This window comes from Leptodactylus fuscus, unplaced genomic scaffold (assembly GCF_031893055.1).
Source record: "Leptodactylus fuscus isolate aLepFus1 unplaced genomic scaffold, aLepFus1.hap2 HAP2_SCAFFOLD_258, whole genome shotgun sequence".
Taxonomy (NCBI): Eukaryota; Metazoa; Chordata; class Amphibia; order Anura; family Leptodactylidae; genus Leptodactylus; species Leptodactylus fuscus.
In genome coordinates, this window is record NW_027440281.1 from 72,154 (window position 1) to 96,114 (window position 23,961).

The following is a 23,961-nucleotide window of genomic DNA, read 5'->3' on the forward strand; positions in this document are numbered from 1 at the left end:
CACAGCCGCTCACTATCCCTCCCGTATACACGGCCGCTCACTATCCCTCCCGTATACACAGCGCTCACTATCCCTCCTGTATACACAGCGCTCACTATCCCTCCCGTATACACAGCGCTCACTATCCCCCCCCCCCCCGTATACACAGCCGCTCACTATCCCCCCGTATACACGGCCGCTCACTATCCCCCCCGTATACACGGCCGCTCACTATCCCCCCAGTATACACGGCCGCTCACTATCCCTCCCGTATACACAGCCGCTCACTATCCCTCCCGTATACACAGCCGCTCACTATCCCCCCCGTATACACAGCCGCTCACTATCCCTCCCGTATACACAGCCGCTCACTATCCCTCCCGTATACACAGCGCTCACTATCCCTCCCGTATACACAGCCGCTCACTATCCCTCCCGTATACACAGCCGCTCACTATCCCTCCCGTATACACAGCGCTCACTATCCCTCCCGTATACACAGCCGCTCACTATCCCCCCCCCCCCCCGTATACACAGCCGCTCACTATCCCTCCCGTATACACAGCCGCTCACTATCCCCCCCGTATACACGGCCACTCACTATCCCTCCCGTATACACAGCCGCTCACTATCCCTCCCGTATACACAGCTGCTCACTATCCCCCCCTCTATATACATGGCCGCTCACTATCCCTCCCGTATACACAGCGCTCACTATCCCTCCCGTATACACAGCCGCTCACTATCCCCCCCCCGTATACACAGCCGCTCACTATCCACCCCGTATACACAGCCGCTCACTATCCCCCCCGTATACACGGCCGCTCACTATCCCCCCCCCGTATACACAGCCGCTCACTATCCACCCCGTATACACAGCCGCTCACTATCCCTCCCGTATACACAGCCGCTCACTATCCCCCCCCCCGTATACACAGCCGCTCACTATCCACCCCGTATACACAGCCGCTCACTATCCCTCCCGTATACACAGCCGCTCACTATCCCCCCCCCGTATACACAGCCGCTCACTATCCCCCCCGTATACACAGCCGCTCACTATCCCCCCCTCTATATACATGGCCGCTCACTATCCCTCCTGTATACACGGCCGCTCACTATCCCCCCCCTCTATATACATGGCCCCTCACTATCCCTCCTGTATACACAGCCGCTCACTATCCCCCCCGTATACACAGCTGCTCACTATCCCCCCCGTATACACAGCCGCTCACTATCCCTCCCGTACACACAGCCGCTCACTATCCCCCCCGTATACACAGCCGCTCACTATCCCTCCCGTATACACGGCCGCTCACTATCCCTCCCGTATACACAGCTGCTCACTATCCCCCCGTACACACAGCCGCTCACTATCCCCCCCGTATACACAGCTGCTCACTATCCCCCCGTATACACAGCTGCTCACTATCCCCCCCCGTATACACAGCCGCTCACTATCCCTCCCGTACACACAGCCGCTCACTATCCCCCCCGTATACACAGCCGCTCACTATCCCTCCCGTATACACAGCCGCTCACTATCCCCCCGTATACACAGCTGCTCACTATCCCCCCGTATACACAGCTGCTCACTATCCCCCCCGTATACACGGCCGCTCACTATCCCCCCCGTATACACGGCCGCTCACTATCCCTCCTGTATACACGGCCGCTCACTATCCCCCCCGTACACACAGCTGCTCACTATCCCCCCCCGTATACACAGCCGCTCACTATCCCTCCCGTATACACGGCCGCTCACTATCCCTCCCGTATACACAGCGCTCACTATCCCTCCTGTATACACAGCCGCTCACTATCCCCCCCGTATACACAGCTGCTCACTATCCCCCCCGTATACACAGCTGCTCACTATCCCCCCCCGTATACACAGCCGCTCACTATCCCTCCCGTACACACAGCCGCTCACTATCCCCCCCGTATACACAGCCGCTCACTATCCCTCCCGTATACACAGCCGCTCACTATCCCCCCGTATACACAGCTGCTCACTATCCCTCCCGTATACACAGCGCTCACTATCCCTCCTGTATACACAGCCGCTCACTATCCCCCCCGTATACACAGCTGCTCACTATCCCCCCCGTATACACAGCCGCTCACTATCCCTCCCGTACACACAGCCGCTCACTATCCCCCCCGTATACACAGCCGCTCACTATCCCTCCCGTATACACAGCCGCTCACTATCCCTCCCCGTATACACAGCCGCTCACTATCCCTCCCGTATACACAGCCGCTCACTATCCCCCCCCCGTATACACAGCCGCTCACTATCCCCCCGTATACACAGCCGCTCACTATCCTCCCGTATACACAGCCGCTCACTATCCCCCCCCCGTATACACAGCCGCTCACTATCCCTCTCGTATACACAGCCGCTCACTATCCCCCCCCCCCCCGTATACACAGCCGCTCACTATCCCTCCCGTATACACAGCCGCTCACTATCCCCCCCGTATACACGGCCACTCACTATCCCCCCCCGTATACACAGCCGCTCACTATCCCCCCCCGTATACACAGCCGCTCACTATCCCTCCCGTATACACAGCCACTCACTATCCCTCCCGTATACACAGCCGCTCACTATCCCCCCCCGTATACACAGCCGCTTACTATCCCCCCCCTGTATACACGGCCGCTCACTATCCCCCCCTCTATATACACAGCCACTCACTATCCCCCCCCGTATACACAGCCACTCACTATCCCCCCCGTATACACAGCCGCTCACTATCCCCCCTCTATATACATGGCCGCTCACTATCCCTCCTGTATACACGGCCGCTCACTATCCCCCCCCTCTATATACATGGCCGCTCACTATCCCCCCCCCTCTATATACATGGCCCCTCACTATCCCCCCTGTATACACGGCTGCTCACTATCCCTCCTGTATACACAGCCGCTCACTATCCCCCCCCCCGTATACACGGCCGCTCACTATCCCCCCCGTATACACAGCGCTCACTATCCCCCCCCCCCGTATACACAGCCGCTCACTATCCCCCCCGTATACACAGCTGCTCACTATCCCTCCTGTATACACAGCCGCTCACTATCCCTCCTGTATACGTGCTCTATACCCCTCCCATATATACTCCCTTTCCCTTCACCCCCATCTTCGCTCTGTACTGAGCCCCATATACCTGACACTATAGATTGCGTCCCCCCCCCCCCATGGGGTCTCAGGGCAGATCTCGGCTCCGGAGTAATTCCTGCACTAAATGAAACCATCTGTCTCCTATTTATAGCCCCGAAAGGCTCAAATCACTGCGGCAAATGGGAATTACATCCCTATATGAGGAGCTGGAAGAATACCCCCTCCCTCAGTGTTACCCCCATCCTCCAGCCCCCGCAGTGTTACCCCCATCCTCCTGCCCCCGCAGTGTTACCCCCCATCCTCCTCAGTGTTACCCCCATCCTCCTCAGTGTTACCCCCATCCTCCTCAGTGTTACCCCCATCCTCCTGCCCCCGCAGTGTTACCCCCATCCTCCTCAGTGTTACCCCCATCCTCCTCAGTGTTACCCCCATCCTCCTCAGTGTTACCCCCATCCTCCTCAGTGTTACCCCCATCCTCCTCAGTGTTACCCCCATCCTCCTGCCCCCGCAGTGTTACCCCCATCCTCCACAGTGTTACCCCCATCCTCCTCAGTGTTACCCCCATCCTCCTCAGTGTTACCCCCCATCCTCCTCAGTGTTACCCCCATCCTCCTGCCCCCGCAGTGTTACCCCCCATCCTCCAGCCCCCACAGTGTTACCCCCATCCTCCTCAGTGTTACCCCCATCCTCCAGCCCCCTCAGTGTTACCCCCATCCTCCAGCCCCCACAGTGTTACCCCCATCCTCCTGCCCCCGCAGTGTTACCCCCATCCTCCACAGTGTTACCCCCATCCTCCTCAGTGTTACCCCCATCCTCCTCAGTGTTACCCCCCCATCCTCCACAGTGTTACCCCCATCCTCCTGCCCCCGCAGTGTTACCCCCATCCTCTAGCCCCCGCAGTGTTACCCCCATCCTCCTCAGTGTTACCCCCATCCTCCTGCCCCCGCAGTGTTACCCCCATCCTCCTGCCCCCGCAGTGTTACCCCCATCCTCCTGCCCCCGCAGTGTTACCCCCATCCTCCTGCCCCCGCAGTGTTACCCCCATCCTCCACAGTGTTACCCCCATCCTCCTCAGTGTTACCCCCATCCTCCTCAGTGTTACCCCCATCCTCCAGCCCCCGCAGTGTTACCCCCATCCTCCAGCCCCCGCAGTGTTACCCCCATCCTCCTCAGTGTTACCCCCATCCTCCAGCCCCCGCAGTGTTACCCCCATCCTCCAGCCCCCGCAGTGTTACCCCCATCCTCCTCAGTGTTACCCCCATCCTCCAGCCCCCGCAGTGTTACCCCCCATCCTCCAGCCCCCGCAGTGTTACCCCCATCCTCCTCAGTGTTACCCCCATCCTCCTGCCCCCGCAGTGTTACCCCCATCCTCCAGCCCCCGCAGTGTTACCCCCATCCTCCTCAGTGTTACCCCCATCCTCCTCAGTGTTACCCCCCCATCCTCCACAGTGTTACCCCCATCCTCCTCAGTGTTACCCCCATCCTCCTCAGTGTTACCCCCCATCCTCCTCAGTGTTACCCCCATCCTCCTGCCCCCGCAGTGTTACCCCCATCCTCCTCAGTGTTACCCCCATCCTCCTGCCCCCGCAGTGTTACCCCCATCCTCCTGCCCCCACAGTGTTACCCCCATCCTCCAGCCCCCGCAGTGTTACCCCCATCCTCCAGCCCCCGCAGTGTTACCCCCATCCTCCTCAGTGTTACCCTCATCCTCCAGCCCCCGCAGTGTTACCCCCATCCTCCTCAGTGTTACCCCCATCCTCCTCAGTGTTACCCCCCCATCCTCCACAGTGTTACCCCCATCCTCCTCAGTGTTACCCCCATCCTCCTGCCCCCGCAGTGTTACCCCCATCCTCCTCAGTGTTACCCCCCATCCTCCTCAGTGTTACCCCCATCCTCCTGCCCCCGCAGTGTTACCCCCCATCCTCCAGCCCCTGCAGTGTTACCCCCATCCTCCAGCCCCCGCAGTGTTACCCCCATCCTCCAGCCCCCGCAGTGTTACCCCCATCCTCCAGCCCCCGCAGTGTTACCCCCATCCTCCTCAGTGTTACCCCCATCCTCCAGCCCCCGCAGTGTTACCCCCATCCTCCTCAGTGTTACCCCCCCATCCTCCTCAGTGTTACCCCCCCATCCTCCTCAGTGTTACCCCCATCCTCCTCAGTGTTACCCCCCCATCCTCCACAGTGTTACCCCCATCCTCCTCAGTGTTACCCCCATCCTCCTGCCCCCTCAGTGTTACCCCCATCCTCCTCAGTGTTACCCCCATCCTCCTGCCCCCGCAGTGTTACCCCCATCCTCCAGCCCCCGCAGTGTTACCCCCATCCTCCTCAGTGTTACCCCCATCCTCCTGCCCCCGCAGTGTTACCCCCATCCTCCAGCCCCCGCAGTGTTACCCCCATCCTCCTGCCCCCGCAGTGTTACCCCCATCCTCCTGCCCCCGCAGTGTTACCCCCATCCTCCAGCCCCCGCAGTGTTACCCCCATCCTCCAGCCCCCGCAGTGTTACCCCCATCCTCCTCAGTGTTACCCCCTCCATCCTCCTCAGTGTTACCCCCCCATCCTCCTCAGTGTTACCCCCCCATCCTCCTCAGTGTTACCCCCCCATCCTCCTCAGTGTTACCCCCATCCTCCTCAGTGTTACCCCCATCCTCCTCAGTGTTACCCCCCCATCCTCCACAGTGTTACCCCCATCCTCCTCAGTGTTACCCCCACCCTCCTGCCCCCGCAGTGTTACCCCCCATCCTCCTCAGTGTTACCCCCATCCTCCTGCCCCCGCAGTGTTACCCCCATCCTCCAGGCCCCGCAGTGTTACCCCCATCCTCCTCAGTGTTACCCCCATCCTCCTGCCCCCCGCAGTGTTACCCCCATCCTCCTCAGTGTTACCCCCCCATCCTCCTGCCCCCGCAGTGTTACCCCCATCCTCCTCAGTGTTACCCCCATCCTCCTCAGTGTTACCCCCATCCTCCAGCCCCCACAGTGTTACCCCCATCCTCCTGCCCCCGCAGTGTTACCCCTATCCTCCAGCCCCTGCAGTGTTACCCCCATCCTCCAGCCCCCGCAGTGTTACCCCCACCCTCCAGCCCCCGCAGTGTTACCCCCATCCTCCAGCCCCCGCAGTGTTACCCCCCATCCTCCAGCCCCCGCAGTGTTACCCCCACCCTCCAGCCCCCGCAGTGTTACCCCCATCCTCCAGCCCCCGCAGTGTTACCCCCACCCTCCAGCCCCCGCAGTGTTACCCCCATCCTCCAGCCCCCGCAGTGTTACCCCCATCCTCCAGCCCCCGCAGTGTTACCCCCATCCTCCTGCCCCCGCAGTGTTACCCCTATCCTCCAGCCCCTGCAGTGTTACCCCCATCCTCCAGCCCCCGCAGTGTTACCCCCCACCCTCCAGCCCCCGCAGTGTTACCCCCATCCTCCAGCCCCCGCAGTGTTACCCCCATCCTCCTCAGTGTTACCCCCATCCTCCAGCCCCCGCAGTGTTACCCCCCCCATCCTCCTCAGTGTTACCCCCATCCTCCTCAGTGTTACCCCCATCCTCCTCAGTGTTACCCCCCCATCCTCCTCAGTGTTACCCCCATCCTCCTCAGTGTTACCCCCCCCATCCTCCACAGTGTTACCCCCCTCCTCCTCAGTGTTACCCCATCCTCCTGCCCCCGCAGTGTTACCCCCCTCCTCCTAAGTGTTACCCCCATCCTCCTGCCCCCGCAGTGTTACCCCCCTCCTCCTCAGTGTTACCCCCATCCTCCTGCCCCCGCAGTGTTACCCCCATCCTCCTCAGTGTTACCCCCATCCTCCTCAGTGTTACCCCCCTCCTCCTCAGTGTTACCCCCCTCCTCCTCAGTGTTACCCCCATCCTCCAGCCCCCGCAGTGTTACCCCCATCCTCCTCAGTGTTACCCCCATCCTCCTGCCCCTGCAGTGTTACCCCCATCCTCCTCAGTGTTACCCCCATCCTCCTCAGTGTTACCCCCATCCTCCTGCCCCCGCAGTGTTACCCCCATCCTCCTCAGTGTTACCCCCATCCTCCTCAGTGTTACCCCCATCCTCCTCAGTGTTACCCCCCTCCTCCTCAGTGTTACCCCCATCCTCCTGCCCCCGCAGTGTTACCCCCATCCTCCTCAGTGTTACCCCCCTCCTCCTCAGTGTTACCCCCATCCTCCTGCCCCCGCAGGGTTACCCCCATCCTCCTCAGTGTTACCCCCCCTCCTCCTCAGTGTTACCCCCATCCTCCTGCCCCCGCAGTGTTACCCCCATCCTCCTCAGTGTTACCCCCCATCCTCTTCTTGCTCTCTGTCTTCCTACTACTTTACCCCTCTCAGTTCCCGGCTCCTGCCCCTGTGGCCCCTTCCTTTAGGGCCCCTCTCCGTGCTCTCCCGGACTCCCCTCCGTACTCACAGGTGACAGCACAGCCAGGAGGACGCCGAGTGTCACCGCGGCCATAGCGGCAGCTCCGAGAGTGTCCCGGGCACAGCGGCGGAGACCGGAGAGAAGTGCGAGACCCCGCCCCCTCACAGGCCCCGCCCACACTACAGGCGCCGAGCGAGAGATCAAACCTGAGAGCTCACCGGTCCGACAGAGATCTGTCCCCCAGTCATCGGTCCGTCAGTGGAGCCCCCCCAACCATACAGACCATATCCCTCACCCCACTGAGCAGCCCCCCAATAGTACTAACCACTGAGCCCCCCAATAGTACTAACCACTGAGCCCCCCAATAGTACTAACCACTGAGCCCCCCAACAGTACTAACCACTGAGCCCCCCAACAGTACTAACCACTGAGCCCCCCCAATAGTACTAACCACTGAGCCCCCCAATAGTACTAACCACTGAGCCCCCCCAATAGTACTAACCACTGAGCCCCCCAATAGTACTAACCACTGAGCCCCCCAATAGTACTAACCACTGAGCCCCCCAACAGTACTAACCACTGAGACCCCCAACAGTACTAACCACTGAGACCCCCAACAGTACTAACCACTGAGCCCCCAACAGTACTAACCACTGAGCCCCCCAATAGTACTAACCACTGAGCCCCCCAATAGTACTAACCACTGAGCCCCCCAATAGTACTAACCACTGAGCCCCCAACAGTACTAACCACTGAGCCCCCTAATAGTACTAACCACTGAGCCCCCCAATAGTACTAACCACTGAGCCCCCCAACAGTACTAACCACTGAGCCCCCTAATAGTACTAACCACTGAGCCCCCAACAGTACTAACCACTGAGCTCCCAACAGTACTAACCACTGAGCCCCCCAATAGTACTAACCACTGAGACCCCCAATAGTACTAACCACTGAGCCCCCCAACAGTACTAACCACTGAGACCCCCAATAGTACTAACCACTGAGCCCCCAACAGTACTAACCACTGAGCCCCCCAATAGTACTAACCACTGAGCCCCCCAATAGTACTAACCACTGAGCCCCCCAATAGTACTAACCACTGAGCCCCCCAATAGTACTAACCACTGAGCCCCCAACAGTACTAACCACTGAGCCCCCTAATAGTACTAACCACTGAGCCCCCCAACAGTACTAACCACTGAGCCCCCCAATAGTACTAACCACTGAGCCCCCCAATAGTACTAACCACTGAGACCCCCAACAGTACTAACCACTGAGCCCCCCAATAGTACTAACCACTGAGCCCCCCAATAGTACTAACCACTGAGACCCCCAACAGTACTAACCACTGAGCCCCCCAATAGTACTAACCACTGAGACCCCCAATAGTACTAACCACTGAGCCCCCCCCCCAACAGTACTAACCACTGAGCCCCCCCCAACAGTACTAACCACTGAGCCCCCCAATAGTACTAACCACTGAGCCCCCCAACAGTACTAACCACTGAGCCCCCCAATAGTACTAACCACTGAGCCCCCCAATAGTACTAACCACTGAGACCCCCAACAGTACTAACCACTGAGCCCCCCAATAGTACTAACCACTGAGCCCCCCAATAGTACTAACCACTGAGCCCCCCAATAGTACTAACCACTGAGACCCCCAACAGTACTAACCACTGAGCCCCCCAATAGTACTAACCACTGAGACCCCCAATAGTACTAACCACTGAGCCCCCCCCCCAACAGTACTAACCACTGAGCCCCCCCAACAGTACTAACCACTGAGCCCCCCAATAGTACTAACCACTGAGCCCCCCAACAGTACTAACCACTGAGCCCCCCAACAGTACTAACCACTGAGCCCCCCAATAGTACTAACCACTGAGCCCCCCAACAGTACTAACCACTGAGCCCCCCAATAGTACTAACCACTGAGCCCCCCAATAGTACTAACCACTGAGCCCCCCAATAGTACTAACCACTGAGCCCCCCAACAGTACTAACCACTGAGCCCCCAACAGTACTAACCACTGAGCCCCCCAATAGTACTAACCACTGAGCCCCCCAATAGTACTAACCACTGAGCCCCCCAATAGTACTAAGCCTCTATATTCTACAACACATATGGGCGCAGTGACAGTTGAGTCTCGATATAGGATAAGCCGCAATCAAGAGGCAACTCCCCCATCATAGTGGTTTCTCCCGCTCCATCATCTGCCCGCACTCTCTGTAGTACAGTCCAACTTCCGGTGTCACCATAGCAACGCGTCCTGACAGAACTAGCCAGATTCCCGGGAGCCGAAAGACCCCGAACAATGTGACCGGAAGCGGGAGCGGAAGCGGCACCGGGACACTGTATATACTAGTACTGATACCGGGAGCGGCACCGGGACACTGTATATACTAGTACTGATACCGGGAGCGGGACCGGGACACTGTATATACTAGTACTGATACCGGGAGCGGCACCGGGACACTGTATATACTAGTACTGATACCGGGAGCGGCACCGGGACACTGTATATACTAGTACTGATACCGGGAGCGGGTGACTATATAGTAGTACTGATACCGGGAGCGGGACCCCGAGCAATGTAACCGGGAAACTGTATATACTAGTACTGAGAGCGGGACCGGGACACTGTATATACTAGTACTGATACCGGGAGCGGGACCGGGTGACTGTATATACTAGTACTGATACCGGGAGCGGCACCGGGACACTGTATATACTAGTACTGATACCGGGACCGGGACACTGTATATACTAGTACTGATACCGGGAGCGGGACCGGGACACTGTATATACTAGTACTGATACCGGGAGCGGGACCGGGACACTGTATATACTAGTACTGATACCGGGAGCGGGACCGGGACACTGTATATACTAGTACTGATACCGGGAGCGGGACCGGGACACTGTATATACTAGTACTGATACCGGGAGCGGCACCGGGACACTGTATATACTAGTACTGATACCGGGAGCGGCACCGGGACACTGTATATACTAGTACTGATACCGGGAGCGGGACCGGGACACTGTATATACTAGTACTGATACCGGGAGCGGCACCGGGACACTGTATATACTAGTACTGATACCGGGAGCGGCACCGGGACACTGTATATACTAGTACTGATACCGGGAGCGGGACCGGGACACTGTATATACTAGTACTGATACCGGGAGCGGGACCGGGACACTGTATATACTAGTACTGATACCGGGAGCGGCACCGGGACACTGTATATACTAGTACTGATACCGGGAGCGGCACCGGGACACTGTATATACTAGTACTGATACCGGGAGCGGGACACTGTATATACTAGTACTGATACCGGGAGCGGGACACTGTATATACTAGTACTGAGAGCGGGACCGGGACACTGTATATACTAGTACTGATACCGGGAGCGGGACCGGGACACTGTATATACTAGTACTGATACCGGGAGCGGCACCGGGACACTGTATATACTAGTACTGATACCGGGAGCGGCACCGGGACACTGTATATACTAGTACTGATACCGGGAGCGGCACCGGGACACTGTATATACTAGTACTGATACCGGGAGCGGCACCGGGAGACTGTATATACTAGTACTGATACCGGGAGCGGGACCGGGACACTGTATATACTAGTACTGATACCGGGAGCGGGACCGGGAGACTGTATATACTAGTACTGATACCGGGAGCGGCACCGGGACACTGTATATACTAGTACTGATACCGGGAGCGGCACCGGGAGACTGTATATACTAGTACTGATACCGGGAGCGGGACCGGGAGACTGTATATACTAGTACTGATACCAGGAGCGGCACCGGGACACTGTATATACTAGTACTGATACCGGGACCGGGACACTGTATATACTAGTACTGATACCGGGAGCGGGACCGGGACACTGTATATACTAGTACTGATACCGGGAGCGGCACCGGGACACTGTATATACTAGTACTGATACCGGGAGCGGCACCGGGACACTGTATATACTAGTACTGATACCGGGAGCGGGACCGGGACACTGTATATACTAGTACTGATACCGGGAGCGGGACCGGGACACTGTATATACTAGTACTGATACCGGGAGCGGCACCGGGACACTGTATATACTAGTACTGATACCGGGAGCGGCACCGGGACACTGTATATACTAGTACTGATACCGGGACCGGGACACTGTATATACTAGTACTGATACCGGGAGCGGGACCGGGACACTGTATATACTAGTACTGATACCGGGAGCGGCACCGGGACACTGTATATACTAGTACTGATACCGGGAGCGGCACCGGGACACTGTATATACTAGTACTGATACCGGGAGCGGGACACTGTATATACTAGTACTGATACCGGGAGCGGGACACTGTATATACTAGTACTGAGAGCGGGACCGGGACACTGTATATACTAGTACTGATACCGGGAGCGGGACCGGGACACTGTATATACTAGTACTGATACCGGGAGCGGCACCGGGACACTGTATATACTAGTACTGATACCGGGAGCGGCACCGGGACACTGTATATACTAGTACTGATACCGGGAGCGGGACCGGGACACTGTATATACTAGTACTGATACCGGGAGCGGCACCGGGAGACTGTATATACTAGTACTGATACCGGGAGCGGGACCGGGACACTGTATATACTAGTACTGATACCGGGAGCGGGACCGGGAGACTGTATATACTAGTACTGATACCGGGAGCGGCACCGGGACACTGTATATACTAGTACTGATACCGGGAGCGGCACCGGGAGACTGTATATACTAGTACTGATACCGGGAGCGGGACCGGGAGACTGTATATACTAGTACTGATACCGGGAGCGGCACCGGGACACTGTATATACTAGTACTGATACCGGGAGCGGGACCGGGACACTGTATATACTAGTACTGATACCGGGAGCGGCACCGGGACACTGTATATACTAGTACTGATACCGGGAGCGGGACCGGGAGACTGTATATACTAGTACTGATACCGGGAGCGGCACCGGGACACTGTATATACTAGTACTGAGAGCGGGAGCGGGACCGGGACACTGTATATACTAGTACTGATACCGGGAGCGGGACCGGGACACTGTATATACTAGTACTGATACCAGGAGCGGCACCGGGACACTGTATATACTAGTACTGATACCGGGAGCTGCACCGGGACACTGTATATACTAGTACTGATACCGGGAGCGGGACCGGGAGACTGTATATACTAGTACTGATACCGGGAGCGGCACCGGGACACTGTATATACTAGTACTGATACCGGGAGCGGGACCGGGACACTGTATATACTAGTACTGATACCGGGAGCGGCACCGGGACACTGTATATACTAGTACTGATACCGGGAGCGGCACCGGGAGACTGTATATACTAGTAATGATACCGGGAGCGGGACCGGGACACTGTATATACTAGTACTGATACCGGGAGCGGGACCGGGAGACTGTATATACTAGTACTGATACCGGGAGCGGCACCGGGACACTGTATATACTAGTACTGATACCGGGAGCGGGACCGGGACACTGTATATACTAGTACTGATACCGGGAGCGGCACCGGGACACTGTATATACTAGTACTGATACCGGGAGCGGGACCGGGACACTGTATATACTAGTACTGATACCGGGAGCGGGACCGGGACACTGTATATACTAGTACTGATACCGGGAGCGGGACCGGGACACTGTATATACTAGTACTGATACCGGGAGCGGCACCGGGACACTGTATATACTAGTACTGATACCGGGAGCGGGACCGGGACACTGTATATACTAGTACTGATAGCGGGACCGGGACACTGTATATACTAGTACTGATACCGGGAGCGGCACCGGGACACTGTATATACTAGTACTGATACCGGGAGCGGCACCGGGACACTGTATATACTAGTACTGATACTGGGAGCGGGACCGGGACACTGTATATACTAGTACTGATACCGGGAGCGGCACCGGGACACTGTATATACTAGTACTGATACCGGGAGCGGGACCGGGACACTGTATATACTAGTACTGATACCGGGAGCGGCACCGGGACACTGTATATACTAGTAATGATACCGGGAGCGGGACCGGGACACTGTATATACTAGTACTGATACCGGGAGCGGGTGACTGTATATACTAGTACTGATACCGGGAGCGGGTGACTATATAGTAGTACTGATACCGGGAGCGGGACCGGGAGACTGTATATACTAGTACTGAGAGCGGGAGCGGGACCGGGACACTGTATATACTAGTACTGATACCGGGAGCGGCACCGGGACACTGTATATACTAGTACTGATACCGGGAGCGGGTGACTGTATATACTAGTACTGATACCGGGAGCGGCACCGGGACACTGTATATACTAGTACTGATACCGGGAGCGGGACCGGGAGACTGTATATACTAGTACTGATACCGGGAGCGGGACCGGGAGACTGTATATACTAGTACTGATACCGGGAGCGGGACCGGGACACTGTATATACTAGTACTGATACCGGGAGCGGGACCGGGAGACTGTATATACTAGTACTGATACCGGGAGCGGGACCGGGACACTGTATATACTAGTACTGATACCGGGAGCGGCACCGGGACACTGTATATACTAGTACTGATACCGGGAGCGGGACCGGGACACTGTATATACTAGTACTGATACCGGGAGCGGCACCGGGACACTGTATATACTAGTACTGATACCAGGAGCGGCACCGGGACACTGTATATACTAGTACTGATACCGGGAGCGGCACCGGGACACTGTATATACTAGTACTGATACCGGGAGCGGGTGACTGTATATACTAGTACTGATACCGGGAGCGGCACCGGGACACTGTATATACTAGTACTGATACCGGGAGCGGGACCGGGAGACTGTATATACTAGTACTGATACCGGGAGCGGGACCGGGAGACTGTATATACTAGTACTGATACCGGGAGCGGGACCGGGAGACTGTATATACTAGTACTGATACCGGGAGCGGGACCGGGAGACTGTATATACTAGTACTGATACCGGGAGCGGGTGACTATATAGTAGTACTGATACCGGGAGCGGGACCCCGAGCAATGTAACCGGGAAACTGTATATACTAGTACTGAGAGCGGGACCGGGACACTGTATATACTAGTACTGATACCGGGAGCGGGACCGGGACACTGTATATACTAGTACTGATACCGGGAGCGGCACCGGGAGACTGTATATACTAGTACTGATACCGGGAGCGGCACCGGGACACTGTATATACTAGTACTGATACCGGGAGCGGCACCGGGAGACTGTATATACTAGTACTGATACCGGGAGCGGGACCGGGACACTGTATATACTAGTACTGATACCGGGAGCGGGACCGGGACACTGTATATACTAGTACTGATACCGGGAGCGGCACCGGGACACTGTATATACTAGTACTGATACCGGGAGCGGGACCGGGACACTGTATATACTAGTACTGATACCGGGAGCGGGACCGGGACACTGTATATACTAGTACTGATACCGGGAGCGGCACCGGGACACTGTATATACTAGTACTGATACCGGGAGCGGCACCGGGACACTGTATATACTAGTACTGATACCGGGAGCGGGACCGGGACACTGTATATACTAGTACTGATACCGGGAGCGGCACCGGGAAACTGTATATACTAGTACTGAGAGCGGGACCGGGACACTGTATATACTAGTACTGATACCGGGAGCGGGACCGGGACACTGTATATACTAGTACTGATACCGGGAGCGGCATCGGGAGACTGTATATACTAGTACTGATACCGGGAGCGGCACCGGGACACTGTATATACTAGTACTGATACCGGGAGCGGGACCGGGACACTGTATATACTAGTACTGATAGCGGGACCGGGACACTGTATATACTAGTACTGATACCGGGAGCGGCACCGGGACACTGTATATACTAGTACTGATACCGGGAGCGGGACCGGGACACTGTATATACTAGTACTGATACCGGGAGCGGGACCGGGACACTGTATATACTAGTACTGATACCGGGAGCGGGACCGGGACACTGTATATACTAGTACTGATACCGGGAGCGGCACCGGGACACTGTATATACTAGTACTGATACCGGGAGCGGCACCGGGACACTGTATATACTAGTACTGATACCGGGAGCGGGACCGGGACACTGTATATACTAGTACTGATACCGGGAGCGGGACCGGGACACTGTATATACTAGTACTGATACCGGGAGCGGCACCGGGAGACTGTATATACTAGTACTGATACCGGGAGCGGGACCGGGAGACTGTATATACTAGTACTGATACCGGGAGCGGCACCGGGAGACTGTATATACTAGTACTGATAGCGGGACCGGGACACTGTATATACTAGTACTGATACCGGGAGCGGCACCGGGAGACTGTATATACTAGTACTGATACCGGAACCGGGTGACTGTATATACTAGTACTGATACCGGGAGCGGGACCGGGACACTGTATATACTAGTACTGATACCGGGAGCGGGACCGGGACACTGTATATACTAGTACTGATACCGGGAGCGGCACCGGGACACTGTATATACTAGTACTGATACCGGGAGCGGGACCGGGACACTGTATATACTAGTACTGATACCGGGAGCGGCACCGGGACACTGTATATACTAGTACTGATACCAGGAGCGGCACCGGGACACTGTATATACTAGTACTGATACCGGGAGCGGCACCGGGACACTGTATATACTAGTACTGATACCGGGAGCGGGACCGGGACACTGTATATACTAGTACTGATACCGGGAGCGGCACCGGGAGACTGTATATACTAGTACTGATACCGGGAGCGGCACCGGGACACTGTATATACTAGTACTGATACCGGGACCGGGACACTGTATATACTAGTACTGATACCGGGAGCGGGACCGGGACACTGTATATACTAGTACTGATACCGGGAGCGGGACCGGGTGACTGTATATACTAGTACTGATACCGGGAGCGGCACCGGGACACTGTATATACTAGTACTGAGAGCGGGAGCGGCACCGGGAGACTGTATATACTAGTACTGATACCGGGAGCGGGACCGGGAGACTGTATATACTAGTACTGATACCGGGAGCAGGACCGGGACACTGTATATACTAGTACTGATACCGGGAGCGGCACCGGGACACTGTATATACTAGTACTGAGAGTGGGAGCGGCACCGGGACACTGTATATACTAGTACTGATACCGGGAGCGGCACCGGGACACTGTATATACTAGTACTGATACCGGGAGCGGCACCGGGACACTGTATATACTAGTACTGATACCGGGAGCGGCACCGGGACACTGTATATACTAGTACTGATACCGGGAGCGGGACCGGGACACTGTATATACTAGTACTGATACCGGGAGCGGCACCGGGACACTGTATATACTAGTACTGAGAGCGGGAGCGGCACCGGGACACTGTATATACTAGTACTGATACCGGGAGCGGCACCGGGAGACTGTATATACTAGTACTGATACCGGGAGCGGGACCGGGACACTGTATATACTAGTACTGATACCGGGAGCGGCACCGGGACACTGTATATACTAGTACTGATACCGGGAGCGGGACCGGGAGACTGTATATACTAGTACTGATACCGGGAGCGGGACCGGGACACTGTATATACTAGTACTGATACCGGGAGCGGAAACGGGACCGGGTGACTATATACTAGTACTGATACCGGAACCGGGAGACTGTATATACTAGTACTGATACCGGGAGCGGAAACGGGACCGGGTGACTATATACTAGTACTGATACCGGGAGCGGAAGCGGGACCGGGTGACTATATACTAGTACTGATACCGGGAGCGGAAACGGCACCGGGTGACTATATACTAGTACTGATACCGGGAGCGGAAGCGGCACCGGGTGACTATATACTAGTACTGATACCGGGAGCGGAAGCGGGACCGGGTGACTATATACTAGTACTGATACCGGGAGCGGAAGCGGCACCGGGTGACTATATACTAGTACTGATACCGGAAGCGGGACCGGGTGACTATATACTAGTAGTGATACCGGAAGCGGGACCGGGTGACTGTATACTAGTACTGATACCGGGAGCGGAAGCGGCACCGGGAGACTGTATATACTAAAACTGATACCGGAACCGGGAGACTGTATATACTAGTACTGATACCGGGACGGGTGACTGTATATACTAGTACTGATACCGGGAGCGGAAACGGGACCGGGTGACTATATACTAGTACTGATACCGGAACCGGGAGCGGAAGCGGCACCGGGTGACTATATACTAGTACTGATTCCGGAACCGGGAGACTGTATATACTAGTACTGATACCGGGAGCGGAAGCGGCACCGGGAGACTGTATATACTAATACTGATACCGGAACCGGGAGACTGTATATACTAGTACTGATACCGGAACCGGGAGACTGTATATACTAGTACTGATACCGGAACCGGGAGACTGTATATACTAGTACTGATACCGGAACCGGGAGACTGTATATACTAGTACTGATACCGGAACCGGGAGACTGTATATACTAATACTGATACCGGAACCGGGAGACTGTATATACTAATACTGATACCGGAACCGGGAGACTGTATATACTAGTACTGATACCGGGAGCGGAAACGGCACCGGGTGACTATATACTAGTACTGATACCGGGAGCGGAAGCGGCACCGGGTGACTATATACTAGTACTGATACCGGGAGCGGAAACGGGACCGGGTGACTATATACTAGTACTGATACCGGGAGCGGAAGCGGGACCGGGTGACTATATACTAGTACTGATACCGGGAGCGGAAGCGGGACCGGGTGACTATATACTAGTACTGATACCGGGAGCGGAAGCGGCACCGGGTGACTATATACTAGTACTGATACCGGAAGCGGGACCGGGTGACTGTATACTAGTACTGATACCGGGAGCGGAAGCGGTACCGGGAGACTGTATATACTAAAACTGATACCGGAACCGGGAGACTGTATATACTAGTACTGATACCGGGACGGGTGACTGTATATACTAGTACTGATACCGGGAGCGGAAACGGGACCGGGTGACTATATACTAGTACTGATTCCGGAACCGGGTGACTGTATACTAGTACTGATACCGGGAGCGGAAGCGGCACCGGGAGACTGTATATACTAATACTGATACCGGAACCGGGAGACTGTATATACTAATACTGATACCGGAACCGGGAGACTGTATATACTAGTACTGATACTGGGAGCGGAAACGGGACCGGGTGACTATATACTAGTACTGATACCGGGAGCGGAAGCGGCACCGGGTGACTATATACTAGTACTGATACCGGGAGCAGAAGCGGGAGACTATATACTAGTACTGATACCGGAACCGGGAGACTGTATATACTAGTACTGATACCGGAACCGGGAGACTGTATATACTAGTACTGATACCGGAACCGGGAGACTGTATATACTAGTACTGATACCGGAAGCGGGACCGGGTGACTATATACTAGTACTGATACCGGGAGCGGATGCGGGACCGGGTGACTATATACTAGTACTGATACCGGGAGCGGAAACGGCATCGGGTGACTATATACTAGTACTGATACCGGGAGCGGAAACGGGACCGGGTGACTATATACTAGTACTGATACCGGGAGCGGAAACGGGACCGGGTGACTATATACTAGTACTGATACCGGGAGCGGAAGCGGGACCGGGTGACTATATACTAGTACTGATACTGGAAGCGGGACCGGGTGACTATATACTAGTACTGATACCGGGAGCGGAAGCGGGACCGGGTGACTATATACTAGTACTGATACCGGGAGCGGAAGCGGGACCGGGTGACTATATACTAGTACTGATACCGGGAGCGGAAGCGGGCCCGGGTGACTATATACTAGTACTGATACCGGGAGCGGAAACGGGACCGGGTGACTATATACTAGTACTGATACCGGGAGCGGAAGCGGGACCGGGTGACTATATACTAGTACTGATACCGGAAGCGGGACCGGGTGACTATATACTAGTACTGATACCGGAACCGGGAGACTTTATATACTAGTACTGATACCGGGAGCGGAAACGGGACCGGGTGACTATATACTAGTACTGATACCGGGAGCGGGACCGGGTGACTATATACTAGTACTGATACCGGGAGCGGCACCGGGTGACTATATACTAGTACTGATACCGGAACCGGGAGACTGTATATACTAGTACTGATACCGGAACCGGGAGACTGTATATACTAGTACTGATACCGGAACCGGGAGACTGTATATACTAGTACTGATACCGGAACCGGGAGACTGTATATACTAGTACTGATACCGGGAGCGGGACCGGGTGACTGTATATACTAGTACTGATACCGGAAGCGGGACCGGGTGACTATATACTAGTACTGATACCGGGAGCGGATGCGGGACCGGGTGACTATATACTAGTACTGATACCGGGAGCGGAAACGGGACCGGGTGACTATATACTAGTACTGATACCGGGAGCGGAAACGGGACCGGGTGACTATATACTAGTACTGATACCGGGAGCGGAAGCGGGACCGGGTGACTATATACTAGTACTGATACCGGAAGCGGGACCGGGTGACTATATACTAGTACTGATACCGGGAGCGGAAACGGGACCGGGTGACTATATACTAGTACTGATACCGGGAGCGGAAGCGGGACCGGGTGACTATATACTAGTACTGATACCGGAAGCGGGACCGGGTGACTATATACTAGTACTGATACCGGGAGCGGAAGCGGGACCGGGTGACTATATACTAGTAGTGATACCGGGAGCGGCACCGGGTGACTGTATACTAGTACTGATACCGGGAGCGGAAGCGGCACCGGGAGACTGTATATACTAAAACTGATACCGGAACCGGGAGACTGTATATACTAGTACTGATACCGGGACGGGTGACTGTATATACTAGTACTGATACCGGGAGCGGAAGCGGGCCCGGGTGACTATATACTAGTACTGATACCGGAACCGGGAGACTGTATATACTAGTACTGATACCGGGAGCGGAAACGGCACCGGGTGACTATATACTAGTACTGATACCGGGAGCGGAAGCGGCACCGGGTGACTATATACTAGTACTGATACCGGGAGCGGAAACGGGACCGGGTGACTATATACTAGTACTGATACCGGGAGCGGAAGCGGGACCGGGTGACTATATACTAGTACTGATACCGGGAGCGGAAGCGGGACCGGGTGACTATATACTAGTACTGATACCGGGAGCGGAAGCGGCACCGGGTGACTATATACTAGTACTGATACCGGAAGCGGGACCGGGTGACTGTATACTAGTACTGATACCGGGAGCGGAAGCGGTACCGGGAGACTGTATATACTAAAACTGATACCGGAACCGGGAGACTGTATATACTAGTACTGATACCGGGACGGGTGACTGTATATACTAGTACTGATACCGGGAGCGGAAACGGGACCGGGTGACTATATACTAGTACTGATTCCGGAACCGGGTGACTGTATACTAGTACTGATACCGGGAGCGGAAGCGGCACCGGGAGACTGTATATACTAATACTGATACCGGAACCGGGAGACTGTATATACTAATACTGATACCGGAACCGGGAGACTGTATATACTAGTACTGATACTGGGAGCGGAAACGGGACCGGGTGACTATATACTAGTACTGATACCGGGAGCGGAAGCGGCACCGGGTGACTATATACTAGTACTGATACCGGGAGCAGAAGCGGGAGACTATATACTAGTACTGATACCGGAACCGGGAGACTGTATATACTAGTACTGATACCGGAACCGGGAGACTGTATATACTAGTACTGATACCGGAACCGGGAGACTGTATATACTAGTACTGATACCGGAAGCGGGACCGGGTGACTATATACTAGTACTGATACCGGGAGCGGATGCGGGACCGGGTGACTATATACTAGTACTGATACCGGGAGCGGAAACGGCATCGGGTGACTATATACTAGTACTGATACCGGGAGCGGAAACGGGACCGGGTGACTATATACTAGTACTGATACCGGGAGCGGAAACGGGACCGGGTGACTATATACTAGTACTGATACCGGGAGCGGAAGCGGGACCGGGTGACTATATACTAGTACTGATACTGGAAGCGGGACCGGGTGACTATATACTAGTACTGATACCGGGAGCGGAAGCGGGACCGGGTGACTATATACTAGTACTGATACCGGGAGCGGAAGCGGGACCGGGTGACTATATACTAGTACTGATACCGGGAGCGGAAGCGGGCCCGGGTGACTATATACTAGTACTGATACCGGGAGCGGAAACGGGACCGGGTGACTATATACTAGTACTGATACCGGGAGCGGAAGCGGGACCGGGTGACTATATACTAGTACTGATACCGGAAGCGGGACCGGGTGACTATATACTAGTACTGATACCGGAACCGGGAGACTTTATATACTAGTACTGATACCGGGAGCGGAAACGGGACCGGGTGACTATATACTAGTACTGATACCGGGAGCGGGACCGGGTGACTATATACTAGTACTGATACCGGGAGCGGCACCGGGTGACTATATACTAGTACTGATACCGGAACCGGGAGACTGTATATACTAGTACTGATACCGGAACCGGGAGACTGTATATACTAGTACTGATACCGGAACCGGGAGACTGTATATACTAGTACTGATACCGGAACCGGGAGACTGTATATACTAGTACTGATACCGGGAGCGGGACCGGGTGACTGTATATACTAGTACTGATACCGGAAGCGGGACCGGGTGACTATATACTAGTACTGATACCGGGAGCGGATGCGGGACCGGGTGACTATATACTAGTACTGATACCGGGAGCGGAAACGGGACCGGGTGACTATATACTAGTACTGATACCGGGAGCGGAAACGGGACCGGGTGACTATATACTAGTACTGATACCGGGAGCGGAAGCGGGACCGGGTGACTATATACTAGTACTGATACCGGAAGCGGGACCGGGTGACTATATACTAGTACTGATACCGGGAGCGGAAACGGGACCGGGTGACTATATACTAGTACTGATACCGGGAGCGGAAGCGGGACCGGGTGACTATATACTAGTACTGATACCGGAAGCGGGACCGGGTGACTATATACTAGTACTGATACCGGGAGCGGAAGCGGGACCGGGTGACTATATACTAGTAGTGATACCGGGAGCGGCACCGGGTGACTGTATACTAGTACTGATACCGGGAGCGGAAGCGGCACCGGGAGACTGTATATACTAAAACTGATACCGGAACCGGGAGACTGTATATACTAGTACTGATACCGGGACGGGTGACTGTATATACTAGTACTGATACCGGGAGCGGAAGCGGGCCCGGGTGACTATATACTAGTACTGATACCGGAACCGGGAGACTGTATATACTAGTACTGATACCGGGAGCGGAAACGGGACCGGGTGACTATATACTAGTACTGATACCGGAACCGGGAGACTGTATATACTAGTACTGATACCGGAACCGGGAGACTGTATATACTAGTACTGATACCGGAACCGGGAGACTGTATATACTAGTACTGATACCGACCCGGGACCCCCTGTATAATAGCCTAGCACCCCCAGACCCCTCTACTAATACAGAGCCGGGGACCCCCTGTATAATAGCCTAGCACCCCCAGACCTCTCTACTAATACTGAGCCGGGGACCCCCTGTATAATAGCCTAGCACCCCCAGACCCCTCTACTAATACAGAGCCCGGGACCCCCTGTATAATAGCCTAGCACCCCCAGACCCCTCTACTAATACAGAGCCGGGGACCCCCTGTATAATAGCCTAGCACCCCCAGACCTCTCTACTAATACTGAGCCGGGGACCCCCTGTATAATAGCCTAGCACCCCCAGACCTCTCTACTAATACAGAGCCGGGGACCCCCTGTATAATAGCCTAGCACCCCCAGACCTCTCTACTAATACAGAGCCGGGGACCCCCTGTATAATAGCCTAGCACCCCCAGACCCCTCTACTAATACAGAGCCGGGGACCCCCTGTATAATAGCCTAGCACCCCCAGACCTCTCTACTAATACAGAGCCGGGGACCCCCTGTATAATAGCCTAGCACCCCCAGACCTCTCTACTAATACAGAGCCGGGGACCCCCTGTATAATAGCCTAGCACCCCCAGACCTCTCTACTAATACAGAGCCGGGGACCCCCTGTATAATAGCCTAGCACCCCCAGACCTCTCTACTAATACAGAGCCGGGGACCCCCTGTATAATAGCCTAGCACCCCCAGACCTCTCTACTAATACAGAGCCGGGGACCCCCTGTATAATAGCCTAGCACCCCCAGACCTCT

General features: G+C 55.4%; 1 protein-coding gene across 1 annotated transcript in view; it reads right to left on the reverse strand.

The window, feature by feature from the left end:
• Window positions 1-7,534, reverse strand: part of LOC142187860 (secretin receptor-like) — a 52,113-nt gene extending 44,579 nt beyond the window's left edge. Inside the window, exon 1 of the mRNA XM_075261669.1 lies at window positions 7,499-7,534. The gene's annotated coding sequence lies outside the window, so the exon portion shown is untranslated. The remainder of the gene's footprint in view (window positions 1-7,498) is intronic.
• Window positions 7,535-23,961: the final 16,427 nt, after the last annotated feature.